This window comes from Coturnix japonica, unplaced genomic scaffold (assembly GCF_054131305.1).
Source record: "Coturnix japonica strain WE unplaced genomic scaffold, WE-NBRP24 Scf041, whole genome shotgun sequence".
Lineage (NCBI taxonomy): Eukaryota > Metazoa > Chordata > Aves > Galliformes > Phasianidae > Coturnix > Coturnix japonica.
The window spans coordinates 4,922,268-4,946,784 of record NW_028188944.1 but is presented as its reverse complement, the minus strand read 5'-3'; the positions used below and the strand labels follow the sequence as shown (position 1 = coordinate 4,946,784).

The 24,517-nt window shown below is 44.5% G+C and overlaps 1 long non-coding RNA gene across 7 annotated transcripts in view; it reads left to right on the top strand.

The window, feature by feature from the left end:
- Positions 1 to 24,517, top strand: part of LOC146752869 (uncharacterized) — a 213,758-nt gene that overhangs the window by 86,642 nt on the left and 102,599 nt on the right. The gene's annotated exons all lie outside the window — the stretch shown is intronic.

The window sequence follows — 24,517 nt, the reverse complement described above, 5'->3', positions numbered from 1 at the left end:
TTCACTGCTGCTTTTCCATTTCCCTGCTGCTTTTCCCTTTTCGTCTTCCTTTTCCCTTTCACTGCTGCTTTTCCCTTTCACTGCTGCTTTTCCCTTTCACTGCTGCTTTTCCTTTCATTCTTCCTTTTCTCTTTTAGTCTTGCTTTTCCTTTTTAGTCTTGCTTTTCCCTTTTAGTCTTGCTTTTCCCTTTTATTCTTGATTTTCCCTTTCACTGCTGCTTTTCCATTTTAGTCTTCCTTTTCCCTTTCACTGCTGACTTCCCCTTTCACTGCTGCTTTTCCCTTTCACTGCTGCTTTTCCATTTTAGTCTTGCTTTTCCCTTTCACTGCTGCTTTTCCCTTTTAGTCCTGCTTTTACCTTTCACTGCTGCTTTTCCCTTTTAGCCTTGCTTTTCCCTTTTAGTCTTGCTTTTCCCTTTTATTCTTGCTTTTCCACTTTATTCTTGCTTTTCCCTTTTAGTCTTGCTTTTCCCTTTCACTGCTACGTTTCCCTTTCACTGCTTCTTTTCCCTTTTAGTCTTGCTTTTACATTTCACTGCTGCTTTTCCCTTTTAGTCTTCCTTTTACTTTTTAGTCTTGCTTTTCCCTTTTAGTCTTGCTTTTCCTTTTAGTCTTGCTTTTCCCATTCACTGCTACGTTTCCCTTTCTCTGCTGCTTTTCCCATTCACTGCTGCTTTTCCCTTTTAGTCTTGCTTTTCCCTTTCTCTGCTGCTTTTCCCTGTCACTGCTGCTTTCCCTTTTAGTCTTGCTTTTCCCTTTCACTGCTACATTTCCCTTTCACTGCTGCTTTTCCCTTTTAGTCTTGCTTTTCCATTTCACTGCTGCTTTTCCCTTTTAGTCTTGCTTTTCCCTTTTAGTCTTGCTTTTCCCTTTTAGTCTTGCTTTTCCCTTTTAGTCTTGCTTATCCCTTTTAGTCTTGCTTTTCCCTTTGAGTTCTGCTTTTCACTTTCAGTCTTGCTTTTCCCTTTTAGTCTTGCTTTTCCCTTTCCCTGCTGCTTTTCCCTTTTAGTCTTGCTTTTCCCTTTTAGTCTTGCTTTTCCCTTTTAGTCTTCCTTTTCCCTTTTAGTCTTGCTTTTCCCTTTTATATTTGCTTTTCCCTTTTATTCTTGCTTTTCCCTGTTAGTCTTGCTTTTCTCTTTCACTGCTGCTTTTCCCTTTCACTGCTGCTTTTCCATTTTATTCTTGCTTTTTCCTTTCACTGCTGCTTTTCCCTTTCACTGCTGATTTCCCTTTTAGTCTTCCTTTTCCCTTTCACTGCTGCTTTTCCATTTTATTCTTGCTTTTCCCTTTCACTGCTGCTTTTCCCTTTCACTGCTGCTTTTCCCTTTTAGACTTCCTTTCCCCTTTCACTGCTGCTTTTCCCTTTCACTACTGCTTTTCCCTTTTAATCTTGCTTGTCCTTTTTTGTCTTGCTTTTCCCTTTTAGTCTTGCTTTTCCCTTTTATTCTTGCTTTTCCCTGTCACTGCTGATTTTCCCTTTCACTGCTGCTTTTCCCTCTTAGTCTTGCTTTTACCTTTTAGTCTTGCTTTTCCCTTTTATTCTTGCTTTTCCCTTTTAGTCTTGCTTTTCCCTTTTAGTCTTGCTTTTCCCTTTCACTGCTGCTTTTCCCTTTTACTGCTGCTTTTCCATTTTAGTCTTCCTTTTCTGTTTTATTCTTCCCTTTCCCTTTTAGTCTTGCTTTTCCCTTTTAGTCTTGTTTTTCCCTTTTAGTCTTGATTTTCCCTTTTAGTCTTGCTTTTCCCTTTTAGTCTTGCTTTTCCCTTTTATTCTTGATTGTCCCTTTCACTGCTGCTTTTCCCTTTTGTGTCTTGCTTTTCCCTTTCACTGCTGCTTTTCCCTTTTAGTCTTGCTTTTCCCTTTCAGTGCTGCTTTTCCATTTTAGTCTTGCTTTTCCCTTTTAGTCTTGCTTTTCCCTTTTAGTCTTGCTTTTCCCTTTTATATTTGGTTTTCCCTTTTAGTCTTGCTTTTCCCTCTTAGTCTTGCTTTTCCCTTTCACTGCTGCTTTTCCCTTTCACTGCTGCTTTTCCCTTTTAGTCTTGCTTTTCCCTTTTAGTCTTGCTTTTCCCTTTCACTGCTGCTTTTCCATTTTATTCTTGCTTTTCCCTTTCACTGCTGCTTTTCCCTTTCACTGCTGCTTTTCCCTTTTAGTCTTCCTTTTCCCTTTCACTGCTACTTTTCCCTTTCACTGCTGCTTTTCCCTTTCACTGCTGCTTTTCCCTTTCACTGCTGCTTTTCCCTTTTAGTCTTGCTTTTCCCTTTTAGTCTTGCTTTTCCCTTTCACTGCTGCTTTTCCATTTTATTCTTGCTTTTCCCTTTCACTGCTGCTTTTCCCTTTCACTGCTGCTTTTCCCTTTTAGTCTTCCTTTTCCCTTTCACTGCTGCTTTTCCCTTTCACTGCTGCTTTTCCCTTTCACTGCTGCTTTTCCCTTTTAATCTTGCTGATTTCCTTTTTTGTCTTTCTTTTCCCTTTTAGTCTTCCTTTTCCCTTTTAGTCTTGCTTTTCCCTTTCACTGCTGCATTTCCCTTTCTCTGCTGCTTTTCCCATTCACTGCTGCTTTTCCTTTTAGTCTTGCTTTTCCCTTTTCCTGCTGCTTTTCCCTTTTAGTCTTGCTTTTCCCTTTTAGTCTTGCTTTTCCCTTTTATTCTTGCTTTTCCCTTTTAGTCTTGCTTTTCCCTTTTAGTCTTGATTTTCCCTTTCACTGCTGCTTTTCCCTTTCACTGCTGCTTTTCCCTTTTAGTCTTCCTTTTCCCTGTCACTTCTGATTTTCCCTTTCACTGCTGCTTTTCCCTTTTATTCTTCCTTTTCCCTTTCACTGCTGATTTTCCCTTTCACTGATGCTTTTCTTTTTTAGTCTTGTTTTTCTCTTTCACTGCTGCTTTTCCTTTTCACTGCTCCTTTTCCCTTTCACTGCTGCTTCTCCCTTTCACTGCTGCTTTTCCCTTTCAGTCTTGCTTTTCCCTTTTAGTCTTGCTTTTCCCTTAAACTGCTGCTTTTCCGTTTTAGTCTTGCTTGTCCTTTTTTGTCTTGCTTTTCCCTTTTAGTCTTGCTTTTCACTTTTAGTTTTGCTTTTCCCTTTTAGTCTTGCTTTTCCCTTTCCCTGCTGCTTTTCCATTTTAGTCTTGCTTTTCCCTTTCCCTGCTTCTTTTCCCTTTTAGTCTTGCTTTTCCCTTTTAGTCTTGCTTTTCCCTTTTAGTCTTGCTTTTCCCTTTCACTGCTGCATTTCCCTTTCTCTGCTGCTTTTCCCATTCACTGCTGCTTTTCCCTTTTAGTCTTGCTTTTCCCTTTCCCTGCTCTTTTTCCCTTTTAGTCTTGCTTTTCCCTTTTAGTCTTGCTTTTCCCTTTTATTCTTGCTTTTCCCTTTTAGTCTTGCTTTTCCCTTATAGTCTTGATTTTCCCTTTCACTGCTGCTTTTCCCTTTCACTGCTGCTTTTCCCTTTTAGTCTTCCTTTTCCCTGTCACTGCTGATTTTCCCTTTCACTGCTGCTTTTCCCTTTTAGTCTTCCTTTTCCCTTTCACTGCTGATTTTCCCTTTCACTGATGCTTTTCTTTTTTAGTCTTGTTTTTCTCTTTCACTGCTGCTTTTCCTTTTCACTGCTGCTTTTCCCTTTCACTGCTGCTTCTCCCTTTCACTGCTGCTTTTCCCTTTCACTACTGCTTTTCCCTTTTAGTCCTGCTTTTCTCTTATAGTCTTGCTTTTCCCTTTTAGTCTTGCTTTTCCCTTTCACTGCTGCTTTTCCCTCTTAGTCTTGCTTTTACCTTTTAGTCTTGCTTTTCCCTTTTATTCTTGCTTTTCCCTTTTAGTCTTGCTTTTCCCTTTTAGTCTTGCTTTTCCCTTTCACTACTGCTTTTCCCTTTTACTGCTGCTTTTCCATTTTAGTCTTCCTTTTCTGTTTTATTCTTCCCTTTCCCTTTTAGTCTTGCTTTTCCCTTTTAGTCTTGTTTTTCCCTTTTAGTCTTGATTTTCCCTTTTAGTCTTGCTTTTCCCTTTTAGTCTTGCTTTTCCCTTTTATTCTTGATTGTCCCTTTCACTGCTGCTTTTCCCTTTTGTGTCTTGCTTTTCCCTTTCACTGCTGCTTTTCCCTTTTAGTCTTGCTTTTCCCTTTCAGTGCTGCTTTTCCATTTTAGTCTTGCTTTTCCCTTTTAGTCTTGCTTTTCCCTTTTAGTCTTGCTTTTCACTTTTATATTTGCTTTTCCCTTTTAGTCTTGCTTTTCCCTCTTAGTCTTGCTTTTCCCTTTCACTGCTGCTTTTCCCTTTCACTGCTGCTTTTCCCTTTTAGTCTTGCTTTTCCCTTTTAGTCTTGCTTTTCCCTTTCACTGCTGCTTTTCCATTTTATTCTTGCTTTTCCCTTTCACTGCTGCTTTTCCCTTTCACTGCTGCTTTTCCCTTTTAGTCTTCCTTTTCCCTTTCACTGCTACTTTTCCCTTTCACTGCTGCTTTTCCCTTTCACTGCTGCTTTTCCCTTTCACTGCTGCTTTTCCCTTTTAATCTTGCTGATTTCCTTTTTTGTCTTTCTTTTCCCTTTTAGTCTTGCTTTTCCCTTTTATTCTTGCTTTTCCCTTTCACTGCTGCTTTTCCCTTTCGCTGCTGCCTTTCCATTTTAGTATTGCTTTTCCCTTTCACTGCTGCATTTCCCTTTTAGTCTTGCTTTTACCTTTCACTGCTGCTTTTCCCTTTTAGTCTTCCTTTTCCTGTTTAGTCTTGCTTTTCCCTTTCACTGCTGCATTTCCCTTTCTCTGCTGCTTTTCCCATTCACTGCTGCTTTTCCTTTTAGTCTTGCTTTTCCCTTTCCCTGCTGCTTTTCCCTTTTAGTCTTGCTTTTCCCTTTTAGTCTTGCTTTTCCCTTTTATTCTTGCTTTTCCCTTTTAGTCTTGCTTTTCCCTTTTAGTCTTGATTTTCCCTTTCACTGCTGCTTTTCCCTTTCACTTCTGCTTTTCCCTTTTAGTCTTCCTTTTCCCTGTCACTTCTGATTTTCCCTTTCACTGCTGCTTTTCCCTTTTATTCTTCCTTTTCCCTTTCACTGCTGATTTTCCCTTTCACTGATGCTTTTCTTTTTTAGTCTTGTTTTTCTCTTTCACTGCTGCTTTTCCTTTTCACTGCTCCTTTTCCCTTTCACTGCTGCTTCTCCCTTTCACTGCTGCTTTTCCCTTTCAGTCTTGCTTTTCCCTTTTAGTCTTGCTTTTCCCTTAAACTGCTGCTTTTCCGTTTTAGTCTTGCTTGTCCTTTTTTGTCTTGCTTTTCCCTTTTAGTCTTGCTTTTCACTTTTAGTTTTGCTTTTCCCTTTTAGTCTTGCTTTTCCCTTTCCCTGCTGCTTTTCCATTTTAGTCTTGCTTTTCCCTTTCCCTGCTTCTTTTCCCTTTTAGTCTTGCTTTTCCCTTTTAGTCTTGCTTTTCCCTTTTAGTCTTGCTTTTCCCTTTCACTGCTGCATTTCCCTTTCTCTGCTGCTTTTCCCATTCACTGCTGCTTTTCCCTTTTAGTCTTGCTTTTCCCTTTCCCTGCTCTTTTTCCCTTTTAGTCTTGCTTTTCCCTTTTAGTCTTGCTTTTCCCTTTTATTCTTGCTTTTCCCTTTTAGTCTTGCTTTTCCCTTTCAGTGCTGCTTTTCCATTTTAGTCTTGCTTTTCCCTTTTAGTCTTGCTTTTCCCTTTTAGTCTTGCTTTTCCCTTTTATATTTGCTTTTCCCTTTTAGTCTTGCTTTTCCCTCTTAGTCTTGCTTTTCCCTTTCACTGCTGCTTTTCCCTTTCACTGCTGCTTTTCCCTTTTAGTCTTGCTTTTCCCTTTTAGTCTTGCTTTTCCCTTTCACTGCTGCTTTTCCATTTTATTCTTGCTTTTCCCTTTCACTGCTGCTTTTCCCTTTCACTGCTGCTTTTCCCTTTTAGTCTTCCTTTTCCCTTTCACTGCTACTTTTCCCTTTCACTGCTGCTTTTCCCTTTCACTGCTGCTTTTCCCTTTCACTGCTGCTTTTCCCTTTTAGTCTTGCTTTTCCCTTTTAGTCTTGCTTTTCCCTTTCACTGCTGCTTTTCCATTTTATTCTTGCTTTTCCCTTTCACTGCTGCTTTTCCCTTTCACTGCTGCTTTTCCCTTTTAGTCTTCCTTTTCCCTTTCACTGCTGCTTTTCCCTTTCACTGCTGCTTTTCCCTTTCACTGCTGCTTTTCCCTTTTAATCTTGCTGATTTCCTTTTTTGTCTTTCTTTTCCCTTTTAGTCTTCCTTTTCCCTTTTAGTCTTGCTTTTCCCTTTCACTGCTGCATTTCCCTTTCTCTGCTGCTTTTCCCATTCACTGCTGCTTTTCCTTTTAGTCTTGCTTTTCCCTTTTCCTGCTGCTTTTCCCTTTTAGTCTTGCTTTTCCCTTTTAGTCTTGCTTTTCCCTTTTATTCTTGCTTTTCCCTTTTAGTCTTGCTTTTCCCTTTTAGTCTTGATTTTCCCTTTCACTGCTGCTTTTCCCTTTCACTGCTGCTTTTCCCTTTTAGTCTTCCTTTTCCCTGTCACTTCTGATTTTCCCTTTCACTGCTGCTTTTCCCTTTTATTCTTCCTTTTCCCTTTCACTGCTGATTTTCCCTTTCACTGATGCTTTTCTTTTTTAGTCTTGTTTTTCTCTTTCACTGCTGCTTTTCCTTTTCACTGCTCCTTTTCCCTTTCACTGCTGCTTCTCCCTTTCACTGCTGCTTTTCCCTTTCAGTCTTGCTTTTCCCTTTTAGTCTTGCTTTTCCCTTAAACTGCTGCTTTTCCGTTTTAGTCTTGCTTGTCCTTTTTTGTCTTGCTTTTCCCTTTTAGTCTTGCTTTTCACTTTTAGTTTTGCTTTTCCCTTTTAGTCTTGCTTTTCCCTTTCCCTGCTGCTTTTCCATTTTAGTCTTGCTTTTCCCTTTCCCTGCTTCTTTTCCCTTTTAGTCTTGCTTTTCCCTTTTAGTCTTGCTTTTCCCTTTTAGTCTTGCTTTTCCCTTTCACTGCTGCATTTCCCTTTCTCTGCTGCTTTTCCCATTCACTGCTGCTTTTCCCTTTTAGTCTTGCTTTTCCCTTTCCCTGCTCTTTTTCCCTTTTAGTCTTGCTTTTCCCTTTTAGTCTTGCTTTTCCCTTTTATTCTTGCTTTTCCCTTTTAGTCTTGCTTTTCCCTTATAGTCTTGATTTTCCCTTTCACTGCTGCTTTTCCCTTTCACTGCTGCTTTTCCCTTTTAGTCTTCCTTTTCCCTGTCACTGCTGATTTTCCCTTTCACTGCTGCTTTTCCCTTTTAGTCTTCCTTTTCCCTTTCACTGCTGATTTTCCCTTTCACTGATGCTTTTCTTTTTTAGTCTTGTTTTTCTCTTTCACTGCTGCTTTTCCTTTTCACTGCTGCTTTTCCCTTTCACTGCTGCTTCTCCCTTTCACTGCTGCTTTTCCCTTTCACTACTGCTTTTCCCTTTTAGTCCTGCTTTTCTCTTATAGTCTTGCTTTTCCCTTTTAGTCTTGCTTTTCCCTTTCACTGCTGCTTTTCCCTCTTAGTCTTGCTTTTACCTTTTAGTCTTGCTTTTCCCTTTTATTCTTGCTTTTCCCTTTTAGTCTTGCTTTTCCCTTTTAGTCTTGCTTTTCCCTTTCACTGCTGCTTTTCCCTTTTACTGCTGCTTTTCCATTTTAGTCTTCCTTTTCTGTTTTATTCTTCCCTTTCCCTTTTAGTCTTGCTTTTCCCTTTTAGTCTTGTTTTTCCCTTTTAGTCTTGATTTTCCCTTTTAGTCTTGCTTTTCCCTTTTAGTCTTGCTTTTCCCTTTTATTCTTGATTGTCCCTTTCACTGCTGCTTTTCCCTTTTGTGTCTTGCTTTTCCCTTTCACTGCTGCTTTTCCCTTTTAGTCTTGCTTTTCCCTTTCAGTGCTGCTTTTCCATTTTAGTCTTGCTTTTCCCTTTTAGTCTTGCTTTTCCCTTTTAGTCTTGCTTTTCACTTTTATATTTGCTTTTCCCTTTTAGTCTTGCTTTTCCCTCTTAGTCTTGCTTTTCCCTTTCACTGCTGCTTTTCCCTTTCACTGCTGCTTTTCCCTTTTAGTCTTGCTTTTCCCTTTTAGTCTTGCTTTTCCCTTTCACTGCTGCTTTTCCATTTTATTCTTGCTTTTCCCTTTCACTGCTGCTTTTCCCTTTCACTGCTGCTTTTCCCTTTTAGTCTTCCTTTTCCCTTTCACTGCTACTTTTCCCTTTCACTGCTGCTTTTCCCTTTCACTGCTGCTTTTCCCTTTCACTGCTGCTTTTCCCTTTTAATCTTGCTGATTTCCTTTTTTGTCTTTCTTTTCCCTTTTAGTCTTGCTTTTCCCTTTTATTCTTGCTTTTCCCTTTCACTGCTGCTTTTCCCTTTCGCTGCTGCCTTTCCATTTTAGTATTGCTTTTCCCTTTCACTGCTGCATTTCCCTTTTAGTCTTGCTTTTACCTTTCACTGCTGCTTTTCCCTTTTAGTCTTCCTTTTCCTGTTTAGTCTTGCTTTTCCCTTTCACTGCTGCATTTCCCTTTCTCTGCTGCTTTTCCCATTCACTGCTGCTTTTCCTTTTAGTCTTGCTTTTCCTTTTCCCTGCTGCTTTTCCCTTTTAGTCTTGCTTTTCCCTTTTAGTCTTGCTTTTCCCTTTTATTCTTGCTTTTCCCTTTTAGTCTTGCTTTTCCCTTTTAGTCTTGATTTTCCCTTTCACTGCTGCTTTTCCCTTTCACTTCTGCTTTTCCCTTTTAGTCTTCCTTTTCCCTGTCACTTCTGATTTTCCCTTTCACTGCTGCTTTTCCCTTTTATTCTTCCTTTTCCCTTTCACTGCTGATTTTCCCTTTCACTGATGCTTTTCTTTTTTAGTCTTGTTTTTCTCTTTCACTGCTGCTTTTCCTTTTCACTGCTCCTTTTCCCTTTCACTGCTGCTTCTCCCTTTCACTGCTGCTTTTCCCTTTCAGTCTTGCTTTTCCCTTTTAGTCTTGCTTTTCCCTTAAACTGCTGCTTTTCCGTTTTAGTCTTGCTTGTCCTTTTTTGTCTTGCTTTTCCCTTTTAGTCTTGCTTTTCACTTTTAGTTTTGCTTTTCCCTTTTAGTCTTGCTTTTCCCTTTCCCTGCTGCTTTTCCATTTTAGTCTTGCTTTTCCCTTTCCCTGCTTCTTTTCCCTTTTAGTCTTGCTTTTCCCTTTTAGTCTTGCTTTTCCCTTTTAGTCTTGCTTTTCCCTTTCACTGCTGCATTTCCCTTTCTCTGCTGCTTTTCCCATTCACTGCTGCTTTTCCCTTTTAGTCTTGCTTTTCCCTTTCCCTGCTCTTTTTCCCTTTTAGTCTTGCTTTTCCCTTTTAGTCTTGCTTTTCCCTTTTATTCTTGCTTTTCCCTTTTAGTCTTGCTTTTCCCTTATAGTCTTGATTTTCCCTTTCACTGCTGCTTTTCCCTTTCACTGCTGCTTTTCCCTTTTAGTCTTCCTTTTCCCTGTCACTGCTGATTTTCCCTTTCACTGCTGCTTTTCCCTTTTAGTCTTCCTTTTCCCTTTCACTGCTGATTTTCCCTTTCACTGATGTTTTTCTTTTTTAGTCTTGTTTTTCTCTTTCACTGCTGCTTTTCCTTTTCACTGCTGCTTTTCCCTTTCACTGCTGCTTCTCCCTTTCACTGCTGCTTTTCCCTTTCAGTCTTGCTTTTCCCTTTTAGTCTTGCTTTTCCCTTAAACTGCTGCTTTTCCGTTTTAGTCTTGCTTGTCCTTTTTTGTCTTGCTTTTCCCTTTTAGTCTTGCTTTTCACTTTTAGTTTTGCTTTTCCCTTTTAGTCTTGCTTTTCCCTTTCCCTGCTGCTTTTCCATTTTAGTCTTGCTTTTCCCTTTCCCTGCTTCTTTTCCCTTTTAGTCTTGCTTTTCCCTTTTAGTCTTGCTTTTCCCTTTTAGTCTTGCTTTTCCCTTTCACTGCTGCTTTTCCCTTTTAGTCTTGTTTTTCCCTTTTAGTCTTGATTTTACCTTTTAGTCTTGCTTTTCCCTTTTAGTCTTGCTTTTCCCTTTTAGTCTTGATTGTCCCTTTCACTGCTGCTTTTCCCTTTTGTGTCTTGCTTTTCCCTTTCACTGCTGCTTTTCCCTTTTAGTCTTGCTTTTCCCTTTCACTGCTGCTTTTCCCTTTCACTGCTGCTTTTCCCTTTTAGTCTTGCTTTTCCCTTTTAGTCTTGCTTTTCCCTTTTAGTCTTGCTTTTCCCTTTTAGTCTTGCTTTTCCCTTTCACTGCTTGTTTTCACTTTTAGTCTTGCTTTTCCCTTTCACTGCTGCTTTTCCCTTTTATTCTTGCTTTTCCCTTTTAGTCCTGCTTTTCCCATTTAGTCTTGCTTTTCCCTTTCACTGCTGCTTTTCCCTTTTAGTCTTGCTTTTCCCTTTCACTGCTGCTTTTCCCTATCATGGTCTTGTAATTTTGTAATTTTGCTATCAGTATTCCACATCATAACATAATGTCAAGTATGGATACTTCTCTTGAATGTGCAGTCCACAGAAGAAGACTACATATCCCAGAGAGCAACAGGAGTAATAATAAGTTACGGGACCAGGACTCTATATAATCTCGTTTTCAGGCTGGAGTGCCCTCCTTCTTCTTTCGAACTTTTCAGAGAGTGGGATGCGTTCCAGCCGTGTCGCCTAGAGTTCATAGTAGGACTCTCAGTTTTCGGGGACTCTCTCTCTCTGTTTCGTTCGATTTGTTAGCCTCAGTTATATTATATTGTGTTATCTTGTATTTCGATATCATATTTAGTAAAATAAGTTTTTCCTCCTTAGATTGTTGCTGTTTTATCCCACTCGCCTTTTCCCCCTACTTACCAGGCCCCGGGGGGGGCCCACGGGGTGGCTTCCCGTGTCACGGGCATAGGTAGATCTAAGTAACCCGTGACACCTATTAGTCTTGCATTTCCCTTTCACTTCTGCTTTTCCCTTTTAGTCTTTTCCCTTTCACTGCTGCTTTTCCCTTTTAGTCTTGCTTTTCCCTTTCACTGCTGCTTTTCCCTTTTACTCTTTTCACTTTCACTGCTGCTTTTCCCTTTTAGTCTTGCTTTTCCCTTTCACTGCTGCTTTTCCCTTTTAGTCTTTTCCCTTTCACTGCTGCTTTTCCTTTTTAGTCTTGCTTTTCCCTTTTAGTCTTGCTTTTCCCTTTTAGTCTTGCTATTCCCTTTCACTGCTGCTTTTCCCTTTTAGTCTTACTTTTCCCTTTTAGTCTTGCTTTTCCCTTTTAGTTTTGCTTTTCCCTATTAGTCTTGCTTTTCCCTTTCCCTGCTGCTTTTCCCTTTTAGTCTTGCTTTTCCCTTTTATTCTTGCATTTCCCTTTCACTGCTGCTTTTCACTTTCCCTGCTGCTTTTCCCTTTTAGTCTTGCTTTTCCCTTTCACTGCTGGTTTTCCCTTTTAGTCTTGCTTTTCCCTTTTAGTCTTGCTTTTAACTTTTAGTCTTGCTAAAAACCCTTCTTAAGGCATCATCACCATCAAAGAAGAGGCCACCCCTCCGGCAGCAATAGAAGAGCCCATGGGGCAGCTGAGGAGGCGGGGGCCAGGCAGCACCTGGGACACACACTGGCCCCAACGGACCCTTGTCATCACCGTCCAATTCAACCTCAAATAGAAAACAGAAAGACTGCAAACAATAAATTAACATTGAAAACAATTGAAAAACAAAGTGTTGGTATTGAGTGTTGGTATTGACATCGGCACAGCTGTTGACGCTTCCCCATCCTTGACGCTCTCTCCCCTTTTTCCTACTGCCGTGCAACTGCTGCCACTGTTGCATTCCAGACACGAACCCCACGGGCTTCAGAGAGGGCAATGGCAAACCTCTGCTCCTTTGGACCAACATCCACAGGCCGTGCTACAGCTGGGGTCAGCCAGCTGGAGCAGAACCACCAGTCCTGCTGGACACCAGGCTGAACCTGCAAGGAACCCACCCGGGCTGCCTTGCCGAACGCTGTCCTGGGCTGTGTGAGGCCAGGTGCCACCCGTGGGTGAAGGGCGGTTATCCCGCCCTCTGCTCAGCCCTGAGGAGGTCACAGCTGGAGCGCTGGGACCGCATCTGGGCTACCCAGCACAGGGGATAACAACACGCTTCTTCCCATTACGAGTGGACCATTCGGTTCTACCACTCCAGATCCGCAGCCCATCCCTGTACAACCGCTCTTAAGTAGGGACCTATACACTTCCTTCTTTGCAGGCATTTGAAATGTCTCTACAGAAGACAAAACCAGACAAAAATCTTTCCGTGCCTATTCACACCACGTTCCTAAGACAACACAGCTGGTTCTTAAACACGGTAGTACGTACCCTTGGTTTACTGCACAGCTGGTGAACAGAAAGTTCTCCAGCCTCACTACGGAATAAAGAACTCCACCATCATTCCCATGCTCCCTATGAAGCATACTGAGCTCCAACACTCACTCAGTCCCTCACTCAATCTTCCCCCTGCTAATGTTCTTCCATCTAATTCCACCTCACATCACAACACAAGCTGTCACAGCCTGGTGTACAGTCTCATCAAAGGGAACGCTGCTTGTTTGCCATCAGAATTCATTAAAAAATGAAACAATTCAACAACCAACAACCACTACTTCTCATATTACCTACAGGCAACAATGCCTGAAGAACTGGAGTGTCAGATGGCATGCAAAACATTACAAGTTGGCTCGTAGGAATGAAAGAATTTCATGAGAGAACGGGGTGTTGGTATTGATAACGGCACAGCTGTTGACGCTTCCCCATCCTTGACGCTCTCTCCCCTTTTGAATGCGGGCAATTTGAGTTGCTGTTTTTCTGTGTTTTCTTCTGTTGCTCTTTTAGCTTTTAACAGAGCTACGAGTTTTTTTCCCTGTTAAGGAGCTATCTCAGGTTTGCGATTCTGCACCTGCGAGCTTGACCTTGAAAGTCCAGGTGGACTGCCAATACTCCGGTATATTTTATAAACACTGCTGAGCTTTGTTTTCTTTTACTTTTTTTCCTCTCTATTGAAGAAAAAAAAAGGAAAAAAAAATGTTTTCTCTACTAAAATTTTTTTACCAGGGACTGTGTGCCATTGGTTCCTTTTTTGAGATGCTCCGAACATATTGGGTCATGTTTAAGCTAGCCACTTTTTCTTATGGAGCTATACAATTGTATAATGGATTGAAAGCATGGTTAGCAATGCTCACTTCGTATCTGCGTACAGCTTCAGAGGGAGCAACTAATGCAACTAATTATACAGAAATGGTGATTTTTAAGCGTGCTCCTCTTTCTTTCTATGAATCCTTTATGCAGTTTTTGAATGATCAGTGGGCCACACTCTTAATCTCCCTGATCTTACTGTTGATTATTATAATAATCTCACTCAGTATCTGGATTTATAACATCCGGAGGAAGTCTTCCCTAGAACCAGAGAATACTGAGTGGCAGGGAGTGTGGAGAGGCTTTGAAGAGATTCTCAAAGGACAGACATCTTCAGTGTTATGGAGCTTCACTCCTGAACACTTGAAGAATCCTGAGAGTTTGATTGCATATTTGAGGCAGGAATGTTGTGGCTCAGGCAGATCTCAGGAGGCACAAATGATTTTGGGCCTAGCTAATGCTTATCGGGCCTTAGTCAATACCATTCCTGAGAGGGAAGTTTTTGAAGCTGAGAGAGAGAGTCTCAGGGCCGAGAAGGAGAGTCTTAGAGCTGAGGCAGAAAAACTTTGGACTGAGAAGGTAGAGAGCGAAAAAGCTTTTAAAGCTGCGAGAAAAGATCTGTACCAACGAGACTCAATCTGGTACGAGAAAGAGAATCTTAGAGCTGACGCAGAAAAACTTTGGGATGAGAAAAGCTCCCTGCAATCCCAACTCAACACTCTCCAGTCCGAGCACAGCGCCCTCCGGTCCGAGCACGACACTCTCCAGTCCGAGCACAGCGCCCTCCGGTCCGAGTACAACACTCTCCAGACTGAGCGCGATGCCCTCCTGACCGAGCACAATGCCCTCCTGACCGAGCACAATGCCCTCCAGACCGAGCACAATACTCTCCAGTCCAAGTATGACACCCTCCAGTCTGAGTGCGGCACCCTCCAGGCCAAGCACGATGCCTTCCAACCCAACTGCGATGCCCTCCGGTCCGAGCACAACACTCTTCAGTCTGTGCATAATGCCCTCCGGTCCGAGCATAACGCTCTTCAGACTGAGCACAATGCCCTCTGGACCGAGCACAATACTCTCCAGATTGAGCACAACGCTCTCCGGTCCGGGTACAATACTCTCCAGTCCAAGTATGACGCCCTCCAGTCTGAGTGCGGCACCCTCCAGCCTAAGCACGATGCCCTTCAACCCAATTGTGACACCCTCCAGACCGAGCACAACACTCTTCAGTCCGAGCATAATGCCCTCCAGTCCGAGCACAACGCTCTTCAGACTGAGCACAATGCCCTCCGGACCGAGCTCAACACTCTCCAGACTGAGCACACTGCCCTCCAGGCCGAGCATAACGTCCTCTGGTTCGGGTACAACACTCTCCAGTCCAACTACAACAGCCTCCAGACTGAGCTTGGTGCCGTCCAGTTTGAGCGGAACGCTTTCCGAGACCAGCTATGTGCCCTCCAGGGTGAGTTGAATGTATTTAACCAACTACCAGGGGCACATGTAGTCCAATTGGGCCAGCCACTGGGGGCGCATGTAGTCCAATCTGACCAGCCACCGGGGGCACATGTAGTCCAATTGGACCAACCATCGGGGACACCAGATACAATGTTGGTTGCCCCTGTAAGAGGGTGAAAGACAAAACAAGTTTCAACTCAGTTAGAGAAAATGCAGAAGGAGTTAGAAGAGCGGAGGGAGTTAGGAGAGCAGGACTCAGGAGACTCAGGTGACTCGGGAGAGCAGGGGGAGTCAGAAGACCAGAAGAAGTTGGAGGAGCAGAGGATGTTAGAGGGGTATAAGAAGAAGTTTGAGGAGCAGAAGAAGTTTGAGGAGCAGAAGAAGTTAGAGGAGCAGAGAAAGTTAGGAGAGAGGAAAAAGAAGGTGGGTTACCTGGAGGAAATAACACAAGCGTCAGGGTCAGAGTCAGAAGAGGAGCCAAAAGCTAGTTTTTCTTTACGAGAATTTCTCAAGTCCAAACTTATAGATGGGGCAGCCTCATCAACACAGTTGCCACCATCAACACCTGGGACTCTTGATAGAGCAAAAGGTGAGCAAAGTATTACGACCATTATTGATCGATCTTTTAAACTGAGTGAAATTCGAGATCTAAGAAAGGCTTACACACGTCAGCCAAAAGAAAATATGGTCACTTGGTTACTTCGCTGCTGGGACAATGGTGCCAACAGTGCGTGGCTCGATGGCAGTGAAGCTCGCCAACTGGGTAGCATTTCCAGGGACTCACGTGTGGACAGAGGTATTGGCACATGCCAAAATCGGTCCTACACCCTCTGGAAGCGGATGTTGATAGCGGTAAGAGATAGATTCCCCTTTAAACGGGACTTGGAGCCTGAGAGAAAGAAATGGACTGATATTGAGAAAGGTATCCAATTTTTGAGAGAAAATGCTCTGGTGGAAATGCTATACAGCCGCGAGTTCAATCGTAATGATCCAGACCAATTACATGATCCTGAAGCAGTCCGCGTTCCACGACAAATGTGGCGTGACTTTACAAAAGCAGCTCCAGAAAAGCATGCCAGTGCACTTGCATTAGTATATGGCAAAGGGGACAGGAAACCCTTTGTGAATGAACTAATTGGCAGACTTCAGGAACTTGAATTATTTATAAGCGCCACAGAAGTTAATCTGTATACTTCAGCCATTGTCAAAATTGTGGAAAGGTTAAACGAAGTGGAGGGAACACAAAATGATATTATTGACAAATTGGCTAATGTGCCTGATGTAGATGAATCCACGGTGGTACAAGATGATGGAAACCAGGATTTCCACAATCGCCTATTGAGGAAGCTAAACAACATGAGTTCCTCTCGACTTGTATCATCGAAAATCTCAACCATTAAAAAGAGACGTCCTCGTATTCAAGCAAATGACAATGATAAGACACCTCGTATTCAAGCAAAAGACGATAGGACTACACGTCTTGCCTTGTTGCGTTTCCTCTGTAGTCATGGGGAGGACATGAAGAAGTGGTGTAATTCATCCACCTCTGCACTTCAGGCACAAGTGAAAGAATTACAAGGTGAAACAACTACCAAGGTGAACTCTTCCAAGAAGGGGAGAGTTCCAGTTGCTGCAAGTCAACGAGGTAAACAATAGAGGGGCCCTGCCCCCAGCCAGGGGGGGGAAAGGGACAATAGAGTATACTGGACTGTGTGGATTAAGTGGCCTGGCACATCTCAACCACAGAAATATAAAGCCTTGGTGGACACTGGTGCACAATGCACCCTAATGCCCTCAAGTCACCAAGGGACACAACCAATATATATACATGGAGTGACTGGGGGTTCCCAAGAATTGACTATATTGGAGGCCGAAATAAGCCTCACTGGTAAAAACTGGCAGAGACACCCTATTGTGACTGGTCCAGAGGCTCCATGTATACTGGGAATCGATTACCTTAGGATGGGATATTTTAAGGATCCCAAGGGGTATCGATGGGCCTTTGGGATAGCTGCTGTTAACACAAACGGTGTTAAGCAGCTGTCAGCTTTACCTGGTCTGTCAGATCCTTCTGCTGTGGGGTTGCTCCAGGTAAAAGACCAAGAGGTACCAATTGCCAACAAGTGGTTCACAGACGGCAGTACCGCACCAATAGGGACTCATTGCTCCCCATTCACAAGCTAATTCGCCAATTAGAAAATCAGGGAGTGATTAGCAAAACGCACTCGCCTTTTAACAGCCCCATATGGCCAGTGCGTAAAACCAGTGGGGAATGGAGGCTGACGGTAGATTACCGTGGCCTGAATGAAGTTACACCTCCATTAAGTGCTGTTGTACCAGACATGCTAGAACTCCAGTATGAATTGGAGTCAAAAGAAGCTAGGTGATATGCCACCACTGATATTGCTAATGCCTTCTTTTCCATCCCATTGGCTGCAAAATGTAGGCCACAGTTTGCTTTTACCTGGAGAGGTATTCAGTATACCTGGAACCGTTTACCCCAGGGGTGGAAGCACAGGCCAACAATTTGCCATGGATTAATCCGTGCGTGCACGCAGCTCCTGAGGACACTGAGCTGTATTTCTGGTTAAAATGCACAAAACAGCAACAGCCAACAAAGGTGGCTGCTGCCAGCTCACCTGACCAGCACCTCATGCTCTGTTGTTCTCTTTTAGCACAAACCATGCAGTACTAACACCACCAAAGCAGCAGTGCTGCTGTAAGCCCATGCTGCTCCTGGACCCCCCCTCTGCCTCACACCACAGGTCAGAAAGCAAAACTCAGAGGGGGAGCAGTGGAAATACAAACAGCAAATGCTCCCCATAAAGCTGCAATCCACCCAGCGGGCTGTTACCTCTCTGTTATTTTCATTACTTGGTATCAGCTGGGTTACAGATGGCTGCTCAGAGTTACCAGCTTCAAAAACTAGGTCAATGGTATCAGAGAGAGGAAGGAAACATAACGATCCTGGGCTTTACGAACCCAAACCATCCAAATAACAGCAGCCTAACAGAGAAGATGATTTCACTGAGAGTCCTCATTAACCCCAGGCCTGGCAGCTGCACTGCTGAGCGATCAGAGCAGTGAGAGGGGCAGAGGACCGTGCAGCTGCAGCTGCGCACTCAGTACCTTTTACCATTGCCCAGTAATTCCTATAGGAGTTAATCCTGCTGCGTAACCTTCCAGCAAACATAATCAGTAGCTCTCCAGCATTTCCTAAGACATAGTTAATTTTTTTGTTAGCAGGTTGGTTATGCACAAAAAGCAATACAAAGGGCACTACCACTGCTCTAATTCATACAGAAGTGCCCCGGATCAAAGACCAATGCTCCTGCACTCCTCCAGACCCCAGTTTCATACAACACATTCTGCAGCCAGGCTTCCCCTGCCCTCGTTCCCATGGGGATGGTTTCCCTATTCCAGCAGTACAGGCAGTTACAGCACACAGGGATTCCAGCCGCAGTGTGGAGCAGAAGCAAACAGCTGTGTGCCAGGGAAGAGTGAGCACCAATACCAGTTACCTGAAATGTCGGTATTGAGGCCAAAGATTTGTGTTGTGAAAGCACAGCCACACTTACAGCCACAGAAACCTCCGCTGTGGGCTTTGACTGGGTCAGGTTATGGGATTTCTTCCCAGTAAATATGTAATTGTGGGTCTTTAGGTCAGAACAATCAAATCATATTTGAAGGACTCATTACAACAACGTTTAGCTGAACAAGTTTCCCAATTGAAAGCAAGTTGTAAGCATGTTTAAATGCTACACATCCAGTGCCCAATCTCTTTGAACCTATGGAGAAGAATTCTTGGGGAGCACCAAACATTGTATCACCCCAAGCAGGGACAGTTTAGTGTCTTAACCAAAGGGCTGCAGCAGCCTGGATAGGCATACAATGGGCTCAATGATACCGTTTAATATTTTATTAAATTAAGTGGACTTCCTTGGGTACAGCTGTCACACACCACGAGAGACCCCTGAGCCACAGCCTGGAAGCAGCTCCAGTCACTGAAGTGCAAACCATACCAATGGAAATAGCAGACACCTCGCTGCTGTCAGGGGCTGGATTGAAGAAGATAGTAATTAACATCCCCTAAAGTAAAACACATTCAGTTTTTCGCTACATTTATGACCTCTTCCTAATGTCTAAACCTCATTTTAATAAGATTATGCTGAACACGGTATACATCTATTGAATAATCTGTATATGTTTTACCCTTTTGTTGTACCCTTTTTAACACAGCTCATCCCGTGCAAATACCTCAATATCTTATTTGTGCAGAGAAGCAATGGATAAGGAGCTCATGGGACATTCTGTCCAACAAAAGCATTGCTGCTCACAACTTCTGTGCTTTCTTTTTTCACAGGTAATTACTGAGCCGGAATGTAAACGAAGCTTGTCACTACATTTAAAGAAACACTTGGGGATTGCACAGTGGCAGCACTGAGGAGCAGTGCAGGATGCTGCTCCATCGCTCCCAGGCAATTGTGGCCCATTTGTTTCTCTCACAGGCACCACAGAATGTGAGAGAAGTAAACAGAGAAGGACACCAGAGTCCCTCTGGGACAGGATCCCCATAGAACAGCCCCCCAGCTGCTGCCTGTTCTGCCATCAGGAAACGCTCCTCCCCTGCATTAGAGAAATGAAGAAATGAGTGGCTCAGGGGTGTCAGTATGGTCACAGACAGTGGCAGGCATGCTGCTTTCTCTTGCAACACTCAAAAACAATGGTGTCTTTGTTGTGGGGAGGCTAAATAAATAATGCAGCTAGCAGATGACATAAAGAAAAGGAGCATTACCTGATTAAGTTCCAAATGTTGGCTGGGGCAGCTCCGCCACCCTCACAGGTAAACAAACAGCCGTGTGAGCTGGCAGCTTGCTGTTCTTTAGGGCAAAAAGTGCCCAGGGTGCATAGAGAGACACAACATGAAGATTCTTGGGTATTAAGTACCGTTTAGCACTGGATGACGTCTGATAACATGTATTTATTGTTATTATGCTTTAATTTACTGCACTGGAATGGATGAGGACATGAACCCAGTAGGAGTGGAACCAATGGCCCTTGGACATGGCTTCTGAAGAAAACCCAGCCATCATGCAAGGCAGCTCGAGCACATTTCCAGAAGTAAAAGTTCTATTATTCTACCAACCAAACTCTAAAGAGTATCAGAGGTCTCCAAACAGACATCACATTACATCACTACAGACATAACATTGAGCTTTACATACTGACCATCCACAGCTCCCAAGGCCATCCCTGGAATTCCCCTTGGAAGCAAAGAGATCAGCACTTGGAACTAAGAAAGTGACCACATCTATTATTGACAAGTCCGTAGTTGTTAATAGTTGTAGTGACTTATAGTTGCTGTTTACTCTGATTATTTACATTCATTCACTTTATGTTTATCCTGTTTTTCATTCGCCTCATGAAGAGCCTCAAAGCTCAAGCGCTGCCGTAACACTGCACACCCCTGACAATGAGTACAGGCACTGTGACCATCTGCACATCAAAAAGTCACAAATATCTCATTCTCAAACATAAAGCCTATGCTCATACATACGCACAGAACGAAAAATGTAAATCCTGCATCATTTGTGGCAACACACAGGACTGTATTTGGGCATAATTTTCTCGTTACCCACCCTCCACTCCAGCTTGGTGTGCACTGTACAGCCAGAGGAACCTGAACTTACCAGAGCGGGACACCCCCAGGAGCGCTGTGACCAACTTCACCCCCAGCTCAGCCCATTCACTGACACCTCAGCACCCTCCAGTATTCAGTGTCTGAATCCTCACCCACAGAATCATCACCCTTCTGACAGCAAAGACTATCAGGAAACGTTCCTGTCAGGTCATGAAATATTTAAACACATTTGATCACTTTTGAAAATGTACAAAATTAAGTTCCAGAGGAGCATTAAGTTCAGGTGGATCTCCAGGTCTGCCATACACCTGCAGTAATGGCGAGCTGATGTCACAAGAGCAGATGATGAAGAGGAAGGTGATAGAAACTGGAGTGTGTTTGAGACTTGGCACCAACCATATTTCTAGCACAGTCTTTCCTTTGCAGATAACTTTCAAAGAAATTAAAGCTTCATTTTAATAACTAAGGTTAAGAAAACATCACAAACAAAAAGGAACTAACTGTGATTAGCTCTTTTTTCCCCCCTTCTCATTGCTTTCAGCTGTCTGTATGGAAATTATACACGTCTATAATTATGTTTAAAGAACATTCACAGAACTCCTACTCCATTTGTGTTCACCCCACCCCTCCCAGCCCCATTCCCACCTGCTCAGCTCTGCCAGGTCCTGGGGCACAGTGTCAGAACCCCCAGTTCCAGTGTGGCCAATGCCCACCAGGAGCCCACAGTGACAGTCGGGCTCTGCACCTGAAGGCACGGGTTGGAGGCAGCCGGGTCATTTATCTCTTGGGATGAGCCCAGAGTCAGCCCAGCCATGGCTGGGAGCTCCTGGAGATTCCAGTAGGATAAGGACAATCTTCAGACATTTAAGGTATGAAAATCAAAGCGAGTGCATTTTCTGTTGATTATTAATTGGCCAGACTTGGGAAGATCTTCAGAGGGAAGAACAAAAGGTGCATCCCTAATGCAAATCCATGCAAAACAAAAATTAGTTCCTTTCTCCAAATCATGGGAAACGCAGCTGCTCAGTGACAGCTCAGAACTACTGAAAATAGGGAAGACAGCATTTGATCCCCTAAGATCATCGTTAGGGACACAGGGTTTGTTCTGCTAACTTTGCCCCAAAAACCCAGACCGAGTAAACAACCAGAGTGCAAATTATCAGCTGAAACAAACTCCAGCAAAGTCAGGACAAGGCAGCGAGCGAGTTCAACTCCAAAGCTGACTTCACTGTTCAAAGTTGAACAGGAGAGTTCAACTCCAAAGCACAGAGGTGGCTCAGAAGCACGGCAGCACTCCCACATCCCCGGCCCTACGCGTGCTCAGACTCGCAGCTCAGCACCAAACACAGCAGTCAAGAGGCAGCATCAGAGCACACGAAACCTCCCAGGCAGATTCATAAGTAAATCATTTGCATCTGCTCTCCCAAATCACTGGAAAGTCTGCTGGGATTTTCTCCCCCTCCCCTGCAAACACCTTTCCTTCCCAGCCACACCTCTGCCCGATTCATTCACTTTGGATTCCTGTTTTCCAGCTGCATGCTCAAATCGTTTCATGAGTTTTAACGTTTTCTCCTGGACTTTCACACCGAAGCACACACACACACACTGCTAAGAGACACTTCTTAAACACAACACATCCGAACATCTCACAACACAACTAAGTGCTCAGATCTCAGCAGCGCAGTGTATTTGCTCCCTGCCCCGTCCTGGCGCTCAGACCTTTGCTGCTCAGAGGAGACCCCGCAGTGACCGCAGGAATTAGCGATGCGGCTCAGACTGCGACCACACAGATTTTAAAGCCCAGAGAATGGCATGTCGATGCACGGCAGAGCCACCTTAGCCACGTAACGCCGCTTATTCAATCTACAGCAGGGCTCTTTTCACCACGGAGATAACATCACATGAGACACAATCATCGTCAGGACCATTTTGAGCAGACAACAGGACGCTGTACCTTTAGCGCTGTACAGATGAGAGCAGCATCCCTGGGAGGGATTTCCGAGAGTCCGTTTCCAGCCGGGACCGCTTCAGGCAGGAATCAGCGCAGTAACACCCGCACGGCAGCTCCCGAGAGCACAACTTCGGAACTTCCCCAAGCACTGCAGGGTTTCACCGGCCCCTCAAATCGCTGCATAAGCGATCCCTCCCCCTCCGCCCTTCCCAAATCCGTCTACCTCCGTCAGTCCCAAATCGCTTCCAGATGGGTACACGCACTCTCAGCTATTGGACCCGAGCGGCGCAACTCACGGAGCGGAGCCGACCCCGCTCGGCCCAATCCCCGCAGCGCTGCGCTCTGCCGGCCCGGCCCCGGGGAGGCACGGAGGTGGGGTCACAGGGAGACACGTGCGGCTGGAGCGGAGCTGCTGGGGAGAAAGGAGGAGGAGAACCCCCACGGACACGGGGAAAGGGCGAAGCGGCCGCCCCGAAGTCGCAGGAACGGGCAGCGCCGGGCGGAGCAACGGCGTGGGCTCCGGTCCGTGGAGTTCGGAGCGGCCACGAGGGGCTGCTTCACAGCCCAGTGCTTTTATGGCTGAGGGTCACACAAGGACATGCACGGCAGCACAACAAAACGAACGATTCCTTGTTTTCCTACCAGCCGGTGGCTGCCAGAACGGCTGGAATTGCTATTTTATTTAAAAACTATTTTAAAACATCCGAAAAACGTCACACGTGGGTACTGTTATTTACCTACCCCATCAGCTGCCCTGCGCCAGGTGACAGCGGCAGCATCAGTGCCGTGCTGCTGCTTGTAGGTACCTTCCAACGTGAGGACATGGCAGATCTCAGCTCTGTAGCAGCACAAAAACAGGAGGAAGAAAGCCAAGCATCAGCACCCACCTCCTGGCTTGTCAGGAGGGGGTTCATTTGGGTTTTTGTCCTTCCCCTTTATATAGAAAAAGTAAAATAGAAAAGGGTGAAGGTCTTCTGCCAACCTGTCTCTGCATATATTACGAGCGCTTTGGTTGTTCTTAATGACCAACCAGCACACTCTAACCACATGTGCTTTTCCCCAGACCATGCAGCTGATGACAGCACTGCATGGTATCGCCCTACAAAGAATCCACGCTAACAGCAGCACTGCAGAGCCACCACCTCACCTCCTGCCTTCCTCCTTAACAAAGGGCACAGCCTGAGCTGCCCCATGGCCCTGGTTGGATTGAGCAGCCAAGGAATGAGCTCTCATCGTTCTTTTTTAATGAACACCTGATTACAACAAGGAGAGACCCACCAGCTTCTACGCAGTATAGGCTGAACGGGTGAGGATGTGAGTGCCATGTTTGAACACTACGTATCAACATTTATCACCTCACATAACATGGCTGATGGGAAGCAATGAGTGGATGAGTTGTAAACCAAGATTTCAGTACAGAAGAGCTCTAAGTGAGCACTCCACAAGCACATACCTTCACTGCAGCAGGACTGAAGGGACTGGATGAAGCCAAGCAGCCCCAGCAGCCCATGAGCAGAGGAGGGCCAGGCTCCATTCCAGTGGCCAAAGCAGGGCCGTGCTGTGCCAGGCAGTTGTTTTCACCAAGGGTGAAGTACAGCTTTTCTCACATTGCTGCCTATTCAGTCACTGAACTCTACTAAATGAACCAACTGAATGACTACCCTGCCAAGAACAGTTATTAATTCCAGTGGTACAAACTGCCCAGTCTCTCAATGCTGTGCTATATGCTCAGCTTCCTGCTGGTAATGCATCCAAAGGAGCAACAGTGCACCTATGCAGTGTGCCTTGCTCCTGGCATGGAGAACACAGCTCATCACAGCACTGCGTGCAGCAAGCTTCATACTCAGAGCAGGACACAGCTCCACAGCAGGCACTGAGCTCACAGTTACAGTGTAGAAGTAGTTAGCTACAGACCTACAGCATTATCAAGGGACCTTACAGAGAGCACCTGTTGCTTCTTGTATTTCACAGTACTCTGAATCAGCCCAACAAGCCCAAGTAAAGCACTTGGTTGGGGCAGAACAGCTGCACCTGCAATTGATGCTTCCACTCTCTCATGGAAACAAACAAATGTCATTATCTTGCTACAGGGCAAAGCACCAAGTCTTCTCTGCTTCATAGAAATTCAAAGATTGCCATTAGTTTGTGATAGTACAAATGAGGTACTTGGTGTTTCCCAAGGAAGAAGAAAGAAAAGATATTGGAGAGCAGCTTTAATAGTCATGAAACAGCAGAAACCATCATCATCATCATAGTCTCGTGCGGGTTGGAAGGGACCTTAGAGATCATTGAGTCCAGCCCCCGGGATTCGAGCCTCTGTGTAGCAGAGCGGCACTTCTACCACTTGCGCCACAGGGGGGATTCGAACTCCGGGCCCCAGCGTTGCAAGGCGGCGTCCTTAACCACTGCGCCACCGGGGCACACATCATGTTTGT